Source organism: Stegostoma tigrinum, chromosome 43, assembly GCF_030684315.1.
Source record: "Stegostoma tigrinum isolate sSteTig4 chromosome 43, sSteTig4.hap1, whole genome shotgun sequence".
NCBI classification, from domain to species: domain Eukaryota; kingdom Metazoa; phylum Chordata; class Chondrichthyes; order Orectolobiformes; family Stegostomatidae; genus Stegostoma; species Stegostoma tigrinum.
This window is the reverse complement of record NC_081396.1, coordinates 3673433-3698301: the sequence shown is the minus strand read 5'-3', so window position 1 is coordinate 3698301 and position 24869 is coordinate 3673433. Positions and strand designations below refer to the sequence as shown.

Below are 24869 nucleotides of genomic sequence, written 5' to 3'. Positions count from 1 at the left end.
ATCTTTTTCTGCAGTCGGCCCAATTTCTGCCAGATATTGTGCTTTGCAACTTAAAGCCATATGAATCAACTCAGATAAAACATCACTAACCACGTTATAATTTGCCATTTGCACAAAACGATCTTTGTCTCTCAGCATGTCTTCTTTGAAAAAGGTCATTGAATACAACATTCACTGGGTGGCTATGAGAAAACTGGAAATTTACTGTACGCCAGTAATTTTTTTTATTCCATCCAAACAAAGGTCGTTCGAGGTTCTTAAGCTGTTTATTAACTATTTGAAAGCTCTCTAATGTGAAGTCAATGGATCTAAACTTGCTTTGCAGTGATATTCGTTATCATCTCAAAGTACATTTTGAAAATACGGTTGGTTTTAGCTCGGATGCCTTGTCGTACCATTCTCTGAACTTTTCAGTTGAGTGGGCCCTTTACAAATGTCTGAAGCTGGTGTAATGTAATACTTACTTTTTACTGATGACTATTATTTAACAGGACCCCTCATAGCTTCCAATGACCTGTTTGTGGCCTGCATCAGTTTCAATTATTGTATACTCTCTAACTGACGATACGGTCCAGATGTGCACACATGGTTGCCAGCAGTTATTTGGATGCTGCAGCGATTTTTTCTTAATTTATCGACTGGTCTGTTTTGATTCATTGGATTACCTTTCAAAAATCAATCTGAGTGTAATGTTTGACTGAAAACTCACTGTTTATTTATCAGTAATGCAGCTTTCCTTGACTGTGCATTTTCAAATGATTATGTTCGACTGAACCAATTTGAAGAAGATTAAAGGAGAGATGTTCTGCAAGAAAAGGAAATTTATCTCATCTCTGAGTGTAAACTTTTTCATCACATACAAAATATTCTAAACATAATCATTGTGGACATGATCCACATTAAGTTGTCAAACTTGAATTTAGAAACACCTCTTCTGAATTATATGCTGTTTTGTTGTGTGACAGTGATCTGGAGTGTATACGAAAAGAGTCAGCAATTTTATTAGCTGGTAATATTTTTAATATTTATAAAAGAATTATCTGCTTGTCAATGAATTTCAAGATATAAAGAGCTTTATTTTCCAATTGGAAATTTTACTGCCTGAAATAAAATAAGAAAAGTTGTCATCTGAACCAGAACTGTAGCTGTTTAATATTACTTTCATCGCTAAAAATATGTCCAAACAAGATGTCCAGCAAAACAAATATCCCAAGATGGAAAGATGCCCATGCTTAACAATAAACTCATGTAAATATATCAGCACCATCTGTGAGGGCTGTGGTAGGTGGTACGAAGATCTGGTCACAGCCTCCAGCCAACAGGCGGAGCCTCAAAAGCTGCCACCTCTGATAAGCATATAAATTCTGGTCACTGCACCTTCATTCAACACTCCTTGATTTGGGGTGTGGTTAAAAAATTCTTGACAGAACCTTTTCTCCCAAGTTACCAGAATGACAACGTCGACGATTTTTCTCAGTTTGTTTCTGACTTTCTTATCCTGTGAGTATTTTTTTTTTCTCCAAGTTTCTGTGTGTTATCTTTCACGTGTTCACCTAGTCCTGGAATGTAAAAGATGTAGGAATCATTTCATCAGTAAAACTTGTCATATTTTATTTTCTTTTTGAAGGTGTCCAGTCGGAGGTTACTTTGACTCAGCCAGAGGCAGGGAACAGCCAACCTGGAGGCTCCCTGACACTGACCTGTGAAACCAGCGGGTTCAATCTTGGCAGCTACACAATGTATTGGGTCCGGCAGGTTCCTGGACAGGGTCTGGAGTGGTTGGTTAGCTACTATAGTTCATCAAGCAATTACTATGCGCCAGCGATTAAAGATCGATTTAGTGCGTCCAAAGACACTTCAAACAACATCTTCGCGTTGGACATGAAGAGCCTGAAGTTCGAAGACACCGCCATCTACTACTGTGCAAGAGACCACAGAGTGAGGAACAACGGCTGGACATGTACACAAACAGCACGAGGAGACACTTTGCAGATACAACTGTAAACTAATCGTGAGTACTTGTCTTCAATGTGACATTCACAACTATAATGCGACGTAGACCTCAAAATCCTTCTGACAAAACTATTACAGCGGAAATGAACAATTGAAACTTACAAAACAAGCAATAAAATAAATTATGAAGTATTAGGCATGGCGTACGTACTGCTAATAGTTCCATAAATGAAAGACTTGAACATTATGCTGATTTGATTTCATCTGTATCCTCATGAAATCTCTGCTAATTGCATTATGCAAGTTATGGCATTCATTCCTCAATGATCAGTACTAAATCTCTATTCCACATTAAAATTGAGGCAGAATATGGAACAAACAATGAGGGCAGCTTCTGTGCAGGTTTACATCACTGTGATACGACAGTGGGTCACAGTGATGTGAACAATGGCATCGTCGTTCAGAAACCACTGGCAAGTGTTTCGTTCAAATTGGCGACTACGACCATAGCAGGAGGGACAAATAATATCAGACTTAATTAAAATGCAGACCAGTAAAGCTCATTTGTATGAATGAACAGAATTCTTCTACTTTCTTCCGACAGACCAACACGTTAAACGTACACCAAACATGAAATTATATTGCAAGCACCTTTAAAAATACAATGGGAAGTAAAATCTAAACTTTTGCACTGCATCATTTTTAGAGGAGCCTGAACCAGTTCTTTTTATTTAGGATTCAGTGAACATGGGTATCTGCATTTTATGGTATACAGCCCACCATAGTATTTGATATCATGCATCTCACAGTGACCTACTGGGGTAGCACAGCCAATATGATCAATACATAAACAAGTTCATCTCTCATTGTTAGGAACTGGGTCAGTAATTACTTTTTACAAACTATCTGAATGTTCAGTTCAGTATCAGTTCTGTGGGATATTACCGAATACCACGGCTGAATTTCTAAAAACGGCGATAATTATTGATAATTAGTTGGTGATATTGACAATCACTTCATGTGTTATTCTTAGGAGTGTACAATATTAGAATCTGTTATCAAGAATGAGCAGACTCCATTTGCACAATTATAACGTAATGAAGATTTGTTGTTATTTTATTTTGCCTCAAGTTATGATGATTTAAAATAATGACAGTTTTTGCTTGTTTTGTGCAGAGACAGTTACTGTGTGACCCAGTCCATGGAATGTAACATTGTGACTACTTCGATTACTGGGGACAAGGAACCATGGTGACTGTGACTTCAGGTAAGAAACCTGAATGTTCCTATCAACCGTTATGTTTGTTAACTGTCTATTCATTTGATTAATTCATGATTCAAATGATACACGGATTCTGTCCTGAGTTTAGTTTTGTTCCAATTGTATTTTCTCCATCGTAATTATAAAATTCATTTAAGTCCAGGCAAATAAACAAAGTGCTGGTGAGTGATTCAGTTCTTCGGCGGTTCTCTCATTTTTATCAGATGGCAATAGTGTTTAGCTGGGGTAATTGAAAAAAAAGTGCCTTAAACAATACAACGTTTAAACAATGATTAATGCCAGTGAGAACAAGCTTTACGAATTTAAAAATGTTCAAAAACAAACATTGACAAAATGTGCGAAAACATTATTGTCAATTTCTTCAATATATTTCTCCTACATGTGATATTTGTGTTGTGCTTGTACTTTGTGGTTTATAATGTTAATTTTCTTGATGATAAACACGTTAGATTCTCTCTTGACATTTCATTCTGTTGATTTGAGTTGATAGGTTTGAACAACTAAAATGATTGTCAATAATTTCAGTCAGTTGATTTCAGCTGATTGTATTCTGAGTTTGTTTTACTTTATTCTTTTGACTTGAGTTGTTCAGATTCTGAATTTGTTTTATTCGATTTTGTTGAATTAATTTGATTGCATTCTGTTTCTCTTTCAGTTGAATTTGTTGTTTTGAGTATGTTGAATTCTGATTCTGTTTTACTTGACTCTGTTGAATTGAGTAGTTGGGATTTTCAGTAACTTTGTGGAATAGAGCTGGGTTTTAAATGGGTTTCATGATTTTCTGTAATTGGTGCTTTCTTTATTTCCCTGTTGATAATGTTGTCCACTTGGATTACATTTAATTACTAAAATTTGCGAAGTTCTTTGCTTTTCCTGCATCTTTTCTGCTTTTGTTGAACTTATTTGGCGCCATTGGTTGATTGAAATCATTATATCCATTTGCAACTGTCTGAAAACAGACTTAACATAGACAAACGGAAGGTTCAAGGCATATAAAAACAACATTTAGTGCAGTCAGAGATAGTAGGATCTGCAGATACTGGGCAATCTGAGATAACAAGGTGCAGAGCTGGATAAACACAGTAGGCCAAGCAGCATCATAGGAGCAGGAAAGCGGATGTTTCTGGCCTGAACCCTTCTTCAAATTTCTGAAGAAGGGTCTTGGCCCGTAACATCAGCGGTACTGCTCCTATGATGCTTCTTCGCCTGCTGTGTTCATCCTGCTCGACACCTCGATATTTTAGTGTATTGATTATTTTAAATCAGTCTAAATGTAAAATAAGTAAAATCTGTTCTTACTAGCCTCAGATAAATGCAATCTGGAACTTACATCTTAAAATGACGAATTGATCAACGTTCACAACTGAGAATAACGTTAATATAATGCACAATGAAAATGTGCTAATATGCGTTCATTAAACTAATCTTGTTTTGACATTCAAGTCATGAATCGATAGATGAATCTAGCTGCTCTGCTGCGCAGTGCTCACAATTTACATGACAGACTTGATAAACAGGTTTAAATAAATTGAAATACAGTTCAAATTTTATTTTAAAAATGTGTTTTGCTTTATGTATTGTTACACAAGTCACCTTGCAATCAAGGCTGCTGCTCTGGCTTCTTATTTGTATATAAATTAATGATTAGCTGGTTAATGGTGAGCAGCTTTTATGGATCCCAATTTGAGATTTCTTCTGTGATGTTACAGTTCTGCTGAAAATGCCTGCGGAGCTATTTCTGCTGCAAACACACGCCTCTCCCTTAATGTTGTGATTTGGCTATTTTTCTTCTATTGAAAAGAGAAAATGCTTGGGGGCATCAAAGTCGTAATATTTGTGAAGCGATTTCTGATTTCTACATCAAATTCGCATTGTTTACATGGTTGTCGAAATGGAACTCTCCAGTTTCCCAATCTAATGCAATCCGCATTTGAGTTGAAATTTCCTGAAGCCAAATATTAGGTGAAAGGCAGATGGCAAAGGTTTGGAAATTGAGGAAAAACAGATAACCTGTGGAACACTTTTTACTGATATGTAATAGTTGCAGTTTAACCTATTCCATGCTTTGCAATCAGCTGTTTAATTCGTAAGATCTTTCCTTGCATAGTTTAGAAGTCACAGAGAAAGACGAACAGAATTTCAATAATATACTGTTCTATTCATTCTTGATGTTGAGCAAAAATGCCATAAAGTTGATCAACAATCATCTTTCAATTCCGCCATATATTACAAGCAAGATTTTATGGCTGGGAAAGTTAATTGGCAAAGGCTAATCATTAATTCTTCCCAACCCTTGGATGAAGAACAGATCTAATTCACTATTTTGATCATTTCACAAACAACTTGTTTTAATTAATTGTTATATCCCTGATTAAGCTATGTTTGTGGGAATAAAAACAAATTTTAACTGAGCGAAATAATTGGCACGGTGTTCTATGTTTTCCCAATTCAGGTTGTGTAAATATGTAGAGTTTCGTTTTACAACGTCACATCAACTCAAAAGTCACTCGTTTGGACACAACTGATGTCAGGGATTATGTGGCCAAGGTTAGAGTTCGTATAAATTAAAATTGTCCAAGCATGAACTCATCTTGTGAACACTTGCTGCAAATGCAGAGAATGTGTTATATATCAATGCGTTGGGGCATCTGAAGAGTTTACCATTTTGCAGAAGAATTAACTGCAGTGGATTAGAACACATTGTATATTTCAAGCAATACAATTGAGTAATATTTACTTCAATGAATATACTTGACCAACTGATGCAACTTAGCCATCTGAAGAATATTGTTCATATTAGTTAAGTGTGATGATCATTTATTTTGACATCAGGTAAAGTAGGCAACTCCCGGCAGAAACATATTCTAAATTCATACATGTTAAAGACTTATCATTCATTGCAAATCAGTTCATAAGAAAACTAAATATCCGTTGCAAAGCAACCCTGACAGGAAATATTTACCTTAAGTTATTCAACAGAAATTGTTTTCCACAATATTGTGCAAATTGATTTTGTACAGTGCGTGCAAAATCTCCAAATTTAAAGAAATCTTTTAAGAATACGTAAAATTAATTTCGAACATTATCTATTTCCTCTTGAGCTTTGCTTAAATTAGTGAAATTTCTCACCTCAAAATTTGGTTTATCATGATGATTTATGAAGTTTATTAAAGGAGAATGTATTCTCTGGTCTATTTGAATGTATTCCCATTGACATTTTTGCTTACCTCTGACTAGTTTGTTTTATGAAAGTTAAATTACAGTGAATCTGTGGTCTTGAACGTTGTAAATTGTCTGGTTCAGTCTGCTGTATTTGAAGCAGTTGAATTTCATCTATTGCTTCAAAAATGCTTTGATCTGCCGGTAAAATAACATTTGATTGGCGCCTCAGAAATGAAAACCCTGACCAAATCGCTAAAATCAGAGCAAATAATTCAGAAATTACTGCAGGATTTTTGAAATCGATTTTTAGCAATAATGTGTCTGTCTTGGGAGCTTTTTGATTGAGTGAAATGATTGATTGAGTGAGGCAGTGGAAATAGCGTGTTGTAAATTTTATTCCTCACTCAGCTTTCCGTGACAAGTTAGGTGGCACAACGTAGAATCAGAATTTATTTTGCATCTTCTTCTTGGAGTAGCTATCGTGGGCTGTTCGTGCGACTGTTAACGATAAAAGTACACTTCAAAATATTTTTCTTTATTAAGTTATAGCGGATAGTCTGGTGCAGTAACACCCATGATTCTGTTGGAAAGGGACTTCCCCAAGGTTAAAATCTAGTGACACTGTATTGATCGAAATGCAATTCCAGTTTATTTCAGTTTTATTCCAGTAGTTCTTGTCGAAATTGTCTAATTCAGAAGGACTATCAAAGAGCGTTAGAATAATTTTTGAAATTCGTGAAAAGACTCTATAACTATGCCTGGTTGCTGAAAGGAGTTAATAGATAACATTGTTTATGTACTGTCAAACAATTGGGCTCTATTGTCCGAGATAGTGTCGAGCTTTTATATTCTGGTCTCTTGCAGTGCAGTGGTGGTGACCCTGAATTTGAGATATGTGGCCCGTGTTCAATTCCAATCTGTTACAGAGGTACATAATACCACCGCTGAATGGGTTAAATCGGAGAATAAAAAACACTGTAATTTCTGTCGGTGTTTTCAGAATTTCAGAAATAGAGTCCTGATTCCAAACCTGTCTTAACAGCAGCTGGGATTGGGTGGGGTGTTGGGGGAGATCGATTTAATTTAAATAAAAGCAATATTTGCTCTTGGGATTTGGGTGATACGAGTGGGGTTAATTCAGTTACTCCCAACAGAAATTCCAGTTGTTGACTTAATCATCTATCAATAATATTAATTTAAAAATCCTCGTATGAAAAGACCCCAAAGAATACTTGAGGTGACAATGTTGAGCCTGTTTTATTTTTTATCAAACCAACAAAGTACCTAATCAGAATAGTTTGACTGTTCAGGAGGATGAATTTTCCGCTGAATCCAACACTGAGAGCAAATGGTGGCAGATTTTCAGACAACCTTTCGTTTATACCTCAGTTCGTCCATTACGTCTCGGAAGCATCCGTTTTCCAGCAGAAGCCAAACAAACTTACTCAAAGCCGAACTGAATTGATGTTTGTTCCCATACTAGGAAACATGAACATAATTTGCTAAAGAGTGCTCGAAAAATTATCTTTGCATTTTCTCTCCTCTGAATTTGTCAGACCGGCTGAGATTCTTCAGTAATTTGTGGTTTTATTTCAGGCTTCTCGCATTCAGTTTGTTTTGATTTTTCGGTAAAAACATGCTCGAGGTCAGTGGAACAACTTCAGATGTTCATCGAGAAAATGTGTTATAGTAAATTAAGAATGTTCAGTGATATTTAGTATCAGATAATCATTGAAAGTGAGTAACCAATCTGCAGCCGTGGTTTCAGGACAAATAGTATGATGAGAATCAACTTTAAATCTCTGACAATTTCCAGTTCCAACAGCACAATCAAGTTCGTCAGACCATTTTAATGAAACACTATATTTCGTTATTCCAGGCAATATTAACATATGGTTACAATGTTTAAAATGAGGAAACCTTCATTTCCATTAAATAATGTAGAGACAGTTCTGTTAATTCAGTGAAAACATAGCGGATTAACACAGAAGGATGCTGTTTGGCACGTGATCCCTGAATGGGCACTCAACAAGTCCCTCAAATATATTTCAATCCGTCGAATAGTTATTTGTGTCTCTAGACTTACCTGGAAGTGTCAGAACTCTTACATCTCCTTGCGAACTTTGTCAGCACCAGCCGACTTGAATTGCTACGATTCAAGTGGCATTTGTAGGTCTACAGTGCTGTTAGAAAGTGATTTTAATAATTGTGGTCCTGAAATAGGAAAGGGACAGAGAAATATTTGCAAGTGAAACCAACTGTGATTTGGAGGTGAAGTTTCAAGTGAAGCACTTGCTTTCCTGTCCGTCCGGTGTCCTCAACGTCAACAGTTTTGGGACGTGCTGCCGAGAGAAAATGTGAGGATACTGATTAGAGGCCGATGAAGGTCTCTTGGCACATTAAGAATGTTTGTCCATTCATGAGATCATGATATTTCTTGAGTGCAACAGTCTTCCTAACACCCCATAAAATTTTACTCATTTGTTTACTGTTCACCTGGAGCGTGGGGAACCTCTTGAATATTCTGCCAAAGGAAGTGATTGAGGCTAAAACATGATTTTTTTTCAAAAAATTGTTAAAGGAAAGCGTGGTTATGAGGGAAAATATGAACAAGACACAATATTCGGCCTTGAAACTTGAAAACAATGAATGTTTAGCAAGTTTGTGATGTCAACAAAATGGGTCATAACGTGGTCGATGAAGAGCTTTTTTTAAATGTTCAAAGGGATCTTGATCAGCAGGATCAATTGGCTGAGGAGTGACAGATAGAGTCCAACTGAGATGAATGAGTGGTATTGTATTTTGATGAGGCAAACCAGCGCATGAATTACACAGTTCCTTGTCGGGCACTGGGGATTGTTGTCAAACAGAGGGACGTTCGGGATCAGGTACATCGTTCCTTGCAAGAGGTATCACGGATAGAGTAGTGATGAAGGCTTTTGGCATGCTTTTGTTCATTGGTTCGAGCGTTGAGTATAAGAATCAACAGTCAATTGGCTGTACCCGACATTAATGAGTGATAATGGGAACTGCAGATGCTGGAGAATCTAAGATAATAAAATGTGAGGCTGGATGAACACAGCAGAGATGAAAGGTCGAAGCCCGAAACGTCAGCTTTTGTGCTCCTGAGATGCTGCTGGGCCTGCTGTGTTCATCCAGCTCACATTTTATTATCCCGACATTAATGAGGCCACTTTTGGAGTACAGTGTTTAGGTTTTGTTGCCCTGCTGCATGAATAATCTTGGGAATTGAGAAAGAGTACAGAAAATATTTGCCGGATGTAACTGAGACTTGAGGTTTTGAGAGATGGAAAGTGCTTGTTTGCTTTGGATGTTTCTTTGAATTTCGTGACTTTAGAAGATTTATAAAAGGGTATATGTGGCTTTATAAAGGTTTGTATAATCATGAGGGAAATAGAAAAGGGGAATAGCAAAGGTTACTCTTTCTTTCCATTGCAGAGGAGATCAAAACTAAATGCCATAGTTTTAAGTTAACAGAGATAGCTTTAAACGGGACCCGTGGGGAACTTTTTCAAACAGAGGGTGGTAGGTGTGTGGAATGAACTGGCAGAGGAAGTAGTAGATGCAGGTACAGCTATCACATTGAAAAGACATTTCGGCAAGTACACGAACAGCTTTGGAGACACTTGCACCAAATGTCGGCAAATGGGTTTACTTTAATTTGTGAATGCTGTCGGCCTTGGTGATTTGGACTGAAGGGGCGTTTTCTACACTGCATGACTCTATAACTCTGTGGCCACATTATGGAGCATGCCTGATGTTCTCAGGTGGTGAGACAGTGAGGGGAAAGAGTGTGAGCTGGTCGGCTTTGATGTGTTGGGTGGCTGCTGCATGAGCTGGCATGCATGTAGCTGGGCAGTTTAGAATCCAGGCAGATGACTATGGTTCCGAGGAACCAGCTTGGCTGAGTGGTACTTGTAAAGTGAGGGGTAGTTTTAGTGGAAATATTGTCGGTGCCTCAAGTGCCAGACTGGCTAGTTGACAGGTCAGCAGTATGCGGGACTGTTTTGGGTGGGAGGTGATCACAGCAATGAATTGGCAGGAGGGCATCATGCACAATGTAAAGCTCACAGTTTAGCAAAGTGGCAGGTAGTAAACAACGGATGAGAAGAGAGGTGGGATGCAATGTTTGCAGCTTGATTCGGTGAGATGAGTGTTCAATGATCAAGGCCTTAAACTCATGTGTTGGGGAGTTGGATCCCCACGATAGTGACAGGTACTGTCAGGGCCAGATATAAATGGGCCATGTGCAGATTGGCAGAAGGGGAATGGATTGTAAGGAATCGAGAGTACATCTCCAGCTGAGTAAATGATTATCTTGGAATGTGTAGCATTGTGTGAATGCGCTCAAGCACTCCAGAGTGAATGGCTATGTGACAGTGTCGGGGTTATCAACGTCAGTGTAGGTTCAGGACAGAATGAGAGGGAGTGGAGGTCAGACTGAGAAATTAGAGTTTTGCAGTGAATTTGGTGTCAATTTGTTCGTTAAAGCGCATATGTTAATTTTTTGAATCGTTCCTGCAGAATTTGTAGCTGACCATAGTTCACCAAAGTCTCTGATTCTCAATGGAGGAGCGCTTATTTGCAGAGGCCTCCAGCATTCAGATAATTGCCCGTTATCAGTTGAAGCTTCCAGATAATTGGCATGAGGTCAAATGTGACATAGATACTCACAGCTCGTGTCCTCTGATTCTTTTGGCACTGCTGCAATGAACTTCGTCTGAGAAAAAATATTCTGACTTGCATTCACAATGGAAAATAAGTTTCAAAACGCATTTGTGCCCAATATATTCCATCTCTCAGAAGACTGACTTCAAATATTTATCTTGGTAATGTTATTATCATTGATGAATCCCACATCATCAACATGCTGTGGGCTGTCATTTGAAATAAAAATGAATATGATTTATGATGCAAATGATATGGTACCAAGAATAGGTCTGAGGCCAGACATTTTCGGCAAGGAATTTATCTGCTATCCCCAAACGCCCACTCACCAAGAAGGCACGAGACAGAAGTGTGATGGGACAGTATCCACTTTTCTGGATGAGTGAAACTTCAGTCGCGCTGAAGAAGCTTTGCACCATTCAGCACGAAGGAATGCACTTGTTTGGCATCCCATTTATCAAATGCAATATTCACTCCTTGACTTCAATTGCAGTGGGACCGTTGTTGGTTCTCTGCTGGTTCAACTCTCGAAACACGGCCAGAATCCATCCCCATGCAAATTTCGAGCCCAGGACCTCTCCCACTAAGAAGGACGGGGCAGCAAATTAAAGACAACGCAACCAATTGCAGTTGATCTCTCTGCTGAACGATATTACCGCTTTTTCACGTTATTTCTGGGCCTACCACTCCCGTCCAAGCATAACTGTAAATATGTGCTTTGTAAGGTCAATAAAGTTGGAAGAATGCAACGGCACACACATCCCCATCGATAATTAGCAAAGGGCAAAGATAGCTTCTGTTGACAGCAGTTTCGAATCACAGGTACAAATATTAACAACGAATGTGTGGACCACATTTTGTTTCACACTGGGCAGCAATTTGCCTTTCATTACTTGTATTGTGATGCACATTAAAGTCTCTCCCATGAGGGCAGCCACTGCAAACATTATATTATCTATGTCTTCCAACTGGTTTTCAAATAGGAAGAACATTGAATTATCAGTCAAGATTCTGTGTCATGGCAGCATCAAACAACAAGAAGGGCCCTGCCTAACCCATTTCGTTTCTCAATTCAAGGCAATTCATGGACTCACAAGTCAGTGTTGACCACTGTCCTGGAAACGTTGCTCTAATGTTGGCCACCGCCCTGGGAACTTAACTTTAAAGTTGAAAAAATTGAAATTTATTGGCTGGCAAAGAACAAATATCCTTTCAGACACATCAAATTTATATCATGTCAGGCAGGGATCAGTCGGAAAGGGTTCCTTCCAAGTCTCGCAACCCAGCAAGTCATAAAAGACGCTTCATATTCCTCCATCATCTTTTTTTATGACTGTTTTATTATAATACTGTAAGTACGACTTACACAGTTACTTCTGAAGCACAGTCACTTTAAAATTCTTGGGGCGCATGGCGAATCTGAGGTAGTATGAGATGATCAATTCCAGTGAACTTCCTTCCACAAGAGCAATCATCGAAAGGACAAGGCAATTGATCATTCACACAAGTTTCTTGATTGAGAAATGTAGACCTGGTAAATGAACCATGAAAATCTGTCTGTCTCTGTGACCCTCTCACTGTGTCTCTCTCACTCATACATAAATACACACACACACACACACACACACACACACACACACACACACACACACACACACACACACACACACACACACACACACACACACACACACACCACCCGCAGTGCTTTGGTTTTAATTCGTTTAACGTCTCCTCTATTCACTTGTAATCCAAATGAATTTCAATTTTCTAATTGGCAAAATCTTGCAAAACTGAATTGTGATGAGATTGGAGTGTTCTTATTCCTTATGGATAACATAATGGTCAAGGTATAAGGCGTGTTTCTGGAGATCGAAATAACAGATCAACAAATAACATGAAATAAAAATAAGCTGATTTTACGTCACTATCAGAACCGGGATCGCTTTCAACCTCGGATAATTGTCAGTGCAGGATTTGCACATTCTGAGCGTATCTGCGTATGTTTCTAAAGGGTTTTCCCATTCCCTCCCACAGTCCAAAGATGTCCAGGTGAGCTAGAATGACCATTCAAAATTGCCCACAATGCCCAGAGGGATGCACAGTTGGTGGATTAGGCATGTGAACTTCCGGATTTTCGGGGATGGAAATGGTTCTGGATAGGATGCCCTGCCGACTGGCAGTGTAGACGTGTTGGATTGAATGGTCTGTTCGCACACTGTGAGGATTCTATGAATTAACAGAGTCTAACTTGCTTAATCTGGCATTCTTTCCCAGTGACACCGTCTTCCCCGATACTTTATGGTCTAGCCTCCTGTGAGCACCACAGCACTGACGGTTCTGTTATTTTTGGGTGTTTGGCGATGGACTATTCTCCTGACACCACCAAAGTGACCTGGAAGAAAGGTGGGGAGCCAGTTCCGACTGGAGTTATGACATATCCATCGGTGAGAAACAAGAAGGGAACTTACACCCTGAGCAGTCAGTTAGTGCTCACTGAAACAGAGGCAGAATGCGAAAAAATTATCTGTGAGGTTCGACACAGCGGATCCGACACAAGCACTGGAATGCCATGTAAGTGTTGTGGAAACCAGGTAAACAGATGTGTGTGCTTTATGTGAATAGGGCATGATTCTTTGCACTTTTTGCAGAATCACAAATGCACAAGAGAGATGACCTTCATCTCATCTATTAAATGCCAATCTAAGAAAACTACACAACTATTCTGATACAATTTACTAACACAGGATCGATTGCCTTGTTGATTTGACAATGCAAGTATTTAACTCAAAGCTTCTGATATTGTTCGGGTTGCAGCTTCAACATGACCCTCAAGCACTAAGCTCCAATTCCTCCCTTGTCTGAATGATTCATTCCACTCGAAACGAGAGGATGATTTAAATTACAGAGAAAGGCTGAATATGATGAGATTAATTTCCCTGGAGAGTCGACGACTAGAGTCCTGACAGAAGTTTAGAAAATTGTGAGGAATATGGACATAGTGAACAGCCAATGTGTTTTCGTTGGGATATGGGAGTCCAAAGCTTAGAGGACAAAGGTTTAAGTTGAGAAGGCCAAGATTGAGCAGGGGACATGCAAAGGAAGACATGTGAACCACGTGACGTGCCAGAGGAACTGGTGGAGTAAAATTACAACATTAAAAAGTTATCTGGATGTGTACAAGAACTGGAAGGCTTGAGAGGGAAATTTAGCAAATGCTGGCAAAAGTTGTCAGATTATTTTGGATATCTGTTCACAATGGACGTGTTTAAACGAAGTGTCTGTTCCCAAACTGTATATATCTACGACTCTGTGACTTTTTGGCAAGTCCCTGAGTGATAAGCAAGAGGTAGGCATGCAGAAATCTCGCGCATCTCAGGATTCCACTACTTGCAATGTCAAACCTTACTTTTTTACCAGCATGCATGCATCACCTCACACTTTCCCAGAAGGATGTCTATTTGTCATGATCAGCCCATCGAGTTACCCTTTTCTTTTTCAAATCTCCTATGCTGCGCAATTTTTGAGGTCAATACTTACCGCTCAAAACTTTTCATTCCATCTGCGAAACGTCTGGTCAAATCTTCAAAATTAAAGCCCAAATTGTTGGTAGACATCACAAGCAGCAACAAAATTTATGCTGAAACCCACGGGCCACCACGAGGCATCGACCTCCAGTCACAAAAACACTTCACGACCATCACCTTCCAATTCCTGACACTCAGCCAGTTCTGGATGCAATCAAATTTCCTCAGATCCCATTGCCTCTTAGTTTTGCTATCATCCCCCCACATTGTCAGTCTTTGAAAAATTCCCACATGTTTGTTCGATATGACTACAACTCAATAAAATTTGCCAAGTTTTTCTTTTAATTAAACTGTTCCAAATGAAGATTATTTGTGTTTATTGGAATTGCTTCCAACATTTTTCCTGCGCCTGTGCCGCGTTTGACTGCCCCCAACTCTGTGGTTTACATTTTGCCCCCTTTTGCTCCGTGATAACACTTTGACTGACCCGCAGCCATTTGGGAGATCCCCTGAGGCCAAAAATGACTTTAAAATTATTGCCATCACCTCAACCATTTCCTCCTTTTCTTCTGTCAACAGCCCTGGGTACATTTCATCCGAACCGTAAGACAACACAGAACATCCACTCATCTAATGCAGATTTCCTAAAACATATCACAATTATTCTCCATGATTTCGACACCCGTAACTTCACTTTAATCGTGAGCTGCGACACAATGTATTCATTTATAATAGAACCGACGCGCTGTTAATCCAGGCAAATAATACTTCTCTTGCATTTAATGAGCCCTATTGATTCCATTGTTATCCTTCTGTCATTTATCAACTTGTACCTCAGCTCTTTTTTTATTAAACATATTTTCCAATATTGTGCCAATAGAATTTTATGTTTTGTGTTTCTGTCTGAATTTCTCTTCTCAAACTTGGCCTTGTATATTCTGTACGTCTTGAGAGCTTCCACTGTTTTGAACATTCGACGCATGCTATAAGCTTTTAATGAATGTCTTGAGATAACCCAGTATGGCTTTGGATGTCCAGGACTCACTTCATTTTTCATCACATGTCCTTTCTTTGTTGATACATGTTAGCCTTTTAGTCTTTGCACTTCCTACTTGAATGCACCCTCCTGCTCCAACTCACATTTACTTTTAAATGTCCGTTCTCAGTTCACTCTGGTCAAATCGTAGGTGATCATTACAAGTTTGACCATCACCTGTTTCATAATTTGGGTTCGGGCCTATTACTCTCACTTCGCAGAACAATATTGAATCCAATGAATTTGTGATCAATCTCTGCAAAATGCTTCTCCCTTGGTATATTCAGCACTTTTTCAGCCTCATTACCTTCAGTTAAGTCCAGGTTCAGCCTTGCTTGCAAAGCCTCCAACGCACTATTTTCAAAAGCTCAATTCCACAAATCTGTTCCTTCTGGACACTTGAAACGATGAAAGACCAGCCTACATTGGGGAAGTTGATATCTTTACAATCATTGGCCTATTTATGTATACTTGTCTGACAATTTGCTGATCTATCTGCATTCATATCTCTCGGGCCTGTCAAGGAGCCTTTCTTGCTCTCCTCGCAGGCTTCTTGCTTTATTTTGGTTTTTAAGTCATTTTCATATGCCTTCATTTGAGGAGGTGTCTACGATTTCGTTCCTCATTACTACGGAATGCATGCTGCTCGATATTACGACAGAAACCATCACCTCCTCCACCTCCCACCTGTGTTTCATAACTTTGCGTGACTCACCTGAAGGCTGTATCTCCAGTAATAATGTGCCGTTCCCCTCTGTCAACATATCTCTGTGATGTCAACTGCTTAATTTCCTCATTTATCTCTTCAACTCGTTGGAATTCTTTCATTGATTTGATTGATGTATAATTTCTGCACCACATTTAGCACTTGTTGTTTCTTCCAATTTTAGGCCTTGATAGCAACCTGCTGATCTTTCTGCCTGAATGACACCTTTTGCAGTATTCTGCATAAATAGTATCCTTGTAATGTTTCCTCAAGTATCTACTAACGGCAATGAGCATTGAAAGAGAAGAACTGGCATTATTTGTTCTCAAATCAGATAATTTACACGATCTGTTTTCTCAAGGTGGTAATGCCCATCCAACTATTCTCGTAACTGTGAGTTCCAGTGAAGAAATCGAGCACAGAAAAGTTGCAACCATCGTCTGTTCAGTCTTTGACTTCAATCCAAAGAAAATCTCCGTGACTTGGTTGAAGAATGGAGGGGAGGTAAAATCTGGTATCTTCACTTCTGCCGTGTGTGAAACAAATGGAAACTTCTCAACGACCAGTCAGCTGAGAGTCCCTTATAGTGAATGGTTCAACAGAGCAGTCTATACATGTCAGGTCGATCATGAAGGGCTTATTCAACGTCAAAACATCACTGGACCACAGGGTAAGAGATGCATTACTACAGAAAGAATCCTAATTCTGATCACTGATGCAAATCCAATACACTTACTATATCAAGCTGAGTAAACAGCATGGGACAGGTTCTAATCTGAGATCATGCAGGGTGTGTCTCATTTCATTGTGAGTTTTCCATCACCATTGCTCATAATTCAAATCAGAGAAACATGCTTTCCACTATTTTGATGACACATGATCGTCAATTGGATTCATTTGTCGTTTGACAATACTTGGAGAGGTAGTGTGAATACAGAATCCACTGCTGGTTATGGGTTCAAGGATAAAGGAATTGTGGGGAGAGGAGCCCTCGAGAAGAGACCTCGGTGAAATTTAGAAAGCACTGAGAAACTGAGATAGGTTTGGTGTGGAGAAAATGTTTTCACTAAAAGTTTGACAAGGGCCTGATGACACAGCCTCAAAGTCAAAGGGATGACCATATAGAACTGGACCAAAGAAGAATATCTTTAGCCACAGAGTGACTATTCAGTGGATCTCACTGCGCCAGAGGGCTGTGGAGGTCACGTCATTGAGAATATTTAACATAGAGCTCCATTGGCTGGTGCTTCGTACTGGGAGAAGGCGGGAGAATGCATTTGAGAAACATATTAGTCATGATCGAATGGCAGAGGAGGCTGGACTGACTGAATCTTCTGTTTATGGTCGGATATCTTTTGGTTTGTAGTCAGAAGATGACATGGTAAGGCGTGAAGTGGCTATTATTTGAAAATAAAACAAATTGTGTTCAATATTTCGTTCCAAGATTAGGAATTGCCTGTTGACCTGGAGCATTTGCTTGATTTTTTTAACATGTTACAGGGTTCATTAACATTCATCATGGCACTAAAACAGTGACCAATTGAGAATACAATTTGATTAGCAGTTATAAACTTGATCTTATCGAGCATGTTTTAGGCGTTTCCTGTAATTAGTGGAAATGACAGGACAATTAGTACTGTTGGGAATGCCGCAAATGGAATGAATGGACTCAGCATGAGAACCAATGTATTTCAGCCTTGTTTCAGGATGGATATGTTGAGGCAATGAGTGGTGGAAGGTTGAAAATTTTCACTGCAAATATCAGGTGAGTTTACACATCAATGTTAAACTCTCCCGACTTGATTTTTTTTCTGTGAAGAAATTTAAGATTGTTGTTCCCTTAATAAAGTGAATGTAGGCCCAATCAATGCCTCGCTGAAGAGGGCGTAGTGGAGGGAGGTCTTGAGTGGACGAGTGTCCTACTCTATTTCGAAGGCTGTATTCTTTGTCTCTTTTTAATGTCGACTGAAAATTCGGCACACGAGGAATAATATTTCACGAGCTAATTTTGAGAACGATCTCACATCAACAATGCAACTTAATTTCCATTACGTTAAATTACATTGAATAGAATTTCCGCGAAAGCTCAATACTCCTGTAACATCGGAAAATGTCCATAATTACACGAGGAATAAGAAACTAACTCGTTAGATTACAGGTTTGCGAAAATTGGTAATTGATTTGGCACTCACCATGACCAGCAGCATTTCCACACATGCCTCATGAAAGAAAAAATGAATTCATTATTTTGATTGGAGATTAGTTTTCCCAAAAGTATCAAAAGTTGCCCTGAAGTGAGACAAGAAATCTGAAAGGAAATTCGTCCATGGGTTAAATCGTGGTACAGGTGATGATTTTATTTATTTACACAGGATTCATTTGTTGCAAAGCTAGTTTTCTTTGGTAGTAATTACACAGGGCATTTCAAAGGTAATCAACAATGTTTTCACAAATCAAAATATATGAACAAAAGTAAGTATCATTGCAGGAATAGTTCGAAGTTTCCCTCTCGAAGGTGGTTTCTTCAAACTGTGAGTCAATGGACTGAATACTGGTGTTTTCTTTCTCAAGCGGCATTTTTTCATTGATTCTGACTTCTGTTCCAATGTAGTTTCAGAGTGCCATGATTACACAGCTAAAATACTACCGCCACCAGTCGAACAGGTCTTACTGGAGGCGACGGTGACGTTAACCTGCATTGTGTACAACCTTCATTTTGAAGCCAACTTCACCTGGAGGCACGACAAGAAGACTCTGAAATCAGAGATTGTTGACCAGTCCGGAGAGCAGTCGGAAGGAGTGATCAGCAAGTTAGATATTTCTACTGAAGCCTGGCTGAGTGGGGATACATTTGAATGCGTGGTGAACAATCAGTATCTTCCAACTCCACTGAGACACTCTATCCACAAGGAGAAATGTGAGTGAAGAAATGAATGCACAAAATATGCCATCTGTAGTTTAGGCCCCTTTAATTATTACAATGCTTTGATTTTTGATGAAGTAACACCACTGGGAGGATTAAAGATCATTTCCTGCTAAGAAAGCTAAGTAACTGATAAAAACAAATTGAACTCAAGGATGTTCTGTTGTGATAAGTCAAACAAATTGTTAGGAGACCTCGAGTTTGGTTATGTAAACACCAGTGACGACAAATGGACGAAATGTCCGATTTCTGGGCTGATAACATGGAGGCCACTATTGAACTAAACGTTTTTTTTAATGAATAGAATGAATACCATTCTGTTTCTTTAAAAAATTAAAAAGAATAAATCCCAACGTAAACATGGAATATTTGAATATTCGGTGAAATTCCAATATTGCTTCTTGAACTTTTAAAAGTAATTTATATTTGTTTCAAATATTCTGCAGTGATAAATCCGTTGGAGCCATCGGTTTCTGTCCTCCTGCCAACGACAGAAGACGTCTCCGCACAGAAGTTTGTTTCGCTCACCTGTTTAGTGAGAGGTTTCAGGCCCCGAGAGATCTTTGTCAAGTGGACAACCAACGACAAGCCAGTTAATCCCACTAACTATAAGAACACCGAGGTGACGGCAGAGAGCGATAACACCTCCTTCTTCTTGTACAGCCTATTATCCATTGCTGCGGAGGAGTGGGCCAGCGGTGCTTCTTACTCCTGTGTGGTGGGACATGAAGCGATTCCATTGAAGATCATCAACAGAACAGTTGATAAATCCAGCGGTAAACCGAGTTTTGTGAATATTTCGCTTGCACTCATGGACACCATTAATTCATGCCAATGAAAATCTCAAGGTTACACTTACGAATTCAATAAAATTAATAAACCATTTTTTTTCCTCCAATTGTGATGTAAATTGACAACAGTTTAATTGATTGTGTTTCCCACTTTTAAAAGTATTTTGTCCTGCCAGTCGATGTCGGCAGTTAGCACGTCCATAACCTTTGCTTGCACAGTTAATGGTCCTTGCTCAGATCGGCCCTGTTCAGTGACAGAATGAAGTTCACTAATCGCAGGATTCTGCAAAGTACCTAATCCAACCTAAATCACACTTTGACAAAATTTGGCAATGCCCAATTCATCGCAAATGAACATCACGAATTATGATTTTTGTTTCCCATATTCCTCAATGGCCCCTGTCTATAAATTTCATTCCAGCTTTAAACTGCTCCGTTGCACTACCTGAGAAAATAAACGTTAGAGACATTTAAACGTATTCTCTATTGGAACAGTCCAACAAGATAGTACTGCTTTGGGCAAAAAGCATGTAGTGTTCAGAATGATTTGAATTTATCCTATTTTTATCTGGGGACTGTCAGGGATCTCGCAACAGTGCATCAGTCGACACAATGTATCTTCACTTTCACGTGAAATATGACAGGAAGAATTTTTTTTCTTGTCAAGCTGAGGGAAAAGAGAGTACAACAATTAACGGACTATCTGCTCAATCCCCTTGCCGAGTTTTCACGTTGTACGCCCTCTGCAATGTGATTTTGCAGCTGACAGGAACAATCAGCTTCTTCCTTACAACCAATGATTTAAATTTTCCACGCAACATACTTCCTTTGAAGCCTGTTGGACACGCTTGAACCATTAATCATTTGTTAAAATTAGTTCTGCATCATTCAAAGCCAAACTGGCATTATTCCAAATATTTCCCAGACTTTTGAATCAAAATCCTGTAACCCTTGGACTCAGTTCTGGGATACAAACACCGAATGTCACTTTCTTTCACATGCCTTGTACATATTTTATATCCAACATACCTGCATCAATCACAAAGTGCTTATGGATGCAAGTTTCCTCGCTGAGCTAGAAGGTTCGTTTTCAGACGTTTCGTCACCATTCTAGGTAGCATCAACCGTGAGCCTCCAGTGAAGCGCTGGTGTTATGTCCCGCTTTCTATTTATGTGTCTGGGTTTCCTTGGGTTGGTGATGTCCAAGGAAACATAACACATACACAGATAGCAGGGCATAACCCCTGCGCTTCAGCGAAGGCTCACTGATGATGTTCCCTAGAATGGTGACGAAACATGTGAAAACGAAACTTCCAGCTCAGCGAGCAAACGTCCACCCAAACCCTGAGCTATAAATCATCTCAAAAGTCCCTAACAAAGTGCTTATCTCCCCATAACGGCGAGAAATATTCCCCACACCATCTGGATCAGATGTAATCAATGGTAATCGATTAAAATAGCTCAACAATGAAAAAATAACAGTCTTTTTTCGGACCTTAAACAAACACATATACAGACAAACATTCACAAGCGGTCTAAATACACACATATACAAGGTCTAACTTGAAGGGACAAACATATGTGCGAACAGAAATGCACATACAGATAAGCTGTCACGGATGGATACACGCAGGCAGGCACACTTGCATATGATATATTAGCTGTCGTGTATTTTCTCACAAAAAAAGACCAAAGGCCAGTGCATAGAAGGAACACACCCAAATAAACAGTGGTAACTGCACATAATCATGAAAAACGGAGACACACCTCAGCACACAAATGCTCATGAATGCATGTCCATTCACACACCATAATACGTACGGACATGCATTTATAAACACACATACAATATCCCAGATGTATCCTTCCACAGGTGCACTCAAACAGACATATATGAGAGCAACATAAATTTTAAACTCATTATTACCTCACTTGCGGAAAGAATAGTCATATGAAGAAAGATGCAGCTCAGTTACGTAATTTTAAACTATTTGATCAGCACATAAACACGGCCACGCGTACACACAATTTACGAGACTCAAATGCCGACTTAGAAGTGCAAAGATCAACACACAGTGGGATATTGGCAACAAAACGGGAATGGCACAACACCAGTGAACATTCACATGCATTCGCACAAGAAATCGCATCAGGGAGATGTTTGAGGATGCATTGCCAAAGAAATCACGTTATCACATAAATATACACATCAATCAAAACATGACGGTTCCTACTAACAGAACACATTAATGGAGTACAATCATGAAAATAATCTAAGTCTGGTAGATTCTGATATCGATATTTTAACACACATTTTCATTAGCACGACACAACATAAAAATCACAAAGTCAATAAAAAGTAAAGATCGGTATCAAAGAATGAAGTGGCATCTTAAGATATTGTGGCTTACACTTCTGGACTGAACACAATTTACCTACACATGCACAAAGATGTGAATGAACACATCAGCACCAAGGCGACATGAACATGTTCAGTTTTGCATAAGCTTCAACGTGAAAAACTGTGAAGGAAGAGACACTCATAACCACATACCCAAACAATAAAGCAAAAACATAGGAAAGGTTCACAAAAATAAAAAAAACAACAGATCTTACTCTGAATCCAAATTTTGGTCATGATTTTTCAAGCAATTGAATGCATATAAATAAAGAAGATGAGTAATCACATTTGCACTCTTCTCCAATGATGACCACAATATTCAACTTTAACAGCTGCCACAGCCTGTTTGGAAAATATAATGAGCGAATTACTACAGTCATTCCCAATCAATACACCTGGAATGATAACAATGATCCTACTCTCCAAGAACATTTTAAATGATGAACTGCTTCGGAATGTTCAGACATGGATAACAAAGGAAGAACATGTGAAATTAGTATTAGCAAGTTATTCCTGAGAGTAATTAACTCAATAAGAGACAAAAATCAAGAAACAAATTTGAGAACAACCTGTCAGCTTTTAAAAATTGTAATGGTACCTGATGACATTATTTAGATAAAGATTTGTCATTTGGACCAATGGACAATCTAAATCCATTGTCTCGGCTTTATATTCATAGATTCGATAGATCATAATTGGATTGAAGATTTTGAGGATGATAACGGCAACATCTGGGCAACAGCTTCTGCATTCATCACCTTGTTCTTCCTGAGCATTTTCTATAGTGCTGCTGTCACGCTGGTGAAGGTGAGAATAATGAAATCATTCACCCTTCAAACAGACCATTGTGGCTTGTGAAATCTCCAAGTGTGTCATTGAATTAAAATTAACACCTGAATGCCCTGACCATCGATATCTAAATCATTCCCCAATCACTCTTTTTCAGGTCAAGTGAATGAATTTTCCACGTCATAGAACTTCGTGGAAGAAATTTTATGTGTGTCGAGGCCACTGAGATCCAAATATACCATCTGTCCTTTTGTTGACACTAGCAGTGAGATCAATTCAGTTTAAGAGTTTGTAACTCAGAAACTATTCAATGAATTTTCCAAATTACCTTGTTTGATATCGTCAAGATAATTATTGTTGCAAAATTTTGTTGCTTCCCAATTGTTTGAAGACAATTTGTGCTCTTGTTCTTGTTATTCCTAATTCAGAATTGTTCCCTGTCCTTTTCGTTGAACCCATTTCTTTTTTTTTTCCCCTCTGGTTACTGTTACCGATGAGCGTAAAATTCAGAGCTCAGAGCTCATGCATTATCATCTCCATGTGGCATCGAGTCGTTATGTTCATTTTTGGTGATTTTGACATGAACTTTTCGGTACAAAAGCTGTCTGAAACGGTAAATAAACCTTCAATGAATATGCACAAACCTTGAATTTGCTTAATTCTTTCTTCAAGGGTCATCAGTAATGATATATCTTCCCAAGTTTGTAAAGCTTTGTACTGATATCTGATTTTGTTTCATGCAGTCATTTAGGTTAATGCTTCAATAACTTGCCACCCATTAATGTAAGCCCACCTTTCACTCAATATGTCTGAAGGCTTAATCCACAGGCTGAATGATGAGTGCGCAAAAAGTCAGCTTTTGTGCTCCTAAGATGCTGCTTGGCCTGCTGTGTTCGTCCAGCTCCACATTTTGTTATCTCGGACTTTTCAGCATCTGCAATTCCCGTTATCTCTCTTTCTGTAGACGTATCATTCTCCAAGTGCCATTCAGCAGCTACTATATCAGCCCAAACTAACAATGCCATTCCTCTGCCTCTCTTACCAGCCTCCCTATTTCTTTTTTCGCATCTGAATCCCAGAATTTCAAAAAACTATTCCTGCCCCCGAGTGACCCAACTTTCTCTATTGGCCAAAACATCGTACTTTCGAGTACTGACTCATGCTCTAAGTTCATCCGCCTTATTTCTGAAACTTCAAACATTGAAGTATGCACACCATAAACCATACCTGTGTCCGCACTTTTGCTCCATCCAGTGTATATCTTTATTAACAAACTCACTCCCTGTTGTGTCTGTTGGAAAGCTGAATACCATGTCCACTGAATTACATATCCCATTCCCCATCCCCGCCAATCTAGGTTAAACCATCCCGTACAACTTGAGCAAATCTCCCTCCCAGGATATTTGTGCCCTTCCAGTTCAGGTCCAGCCCGTCGTTTCTGTACAGGCCCCACCTTCCCCAGAATATGATCCACTTATTCAGATAATAGAAATCCTCCTTCCTACATGAACCCTGTAACCACTTATTTAGATGCATACTCTTCCTATTCCTTACCTCGTTATCACGTGGCACTGGTAGTAATCCAGAGATAGGTCCACGAATTTTTTGCG

The 24869-nt window shown here is 39.0% G+C and overlaps 1 pseudogene; it reads left to right on the top strand.

The window, feature by feature from the left end:
- Nucleotides 1-1390: 1390 nt before the first annotated feature.
- LOC132206774 (Ig heavy chain C region, membrane-bound form-like) lies at nt 1391-23893 on the top strand (annotated as a pseudogene).
- Nucleotides 23894-24869: the final 976 nt, after the last annotated feature.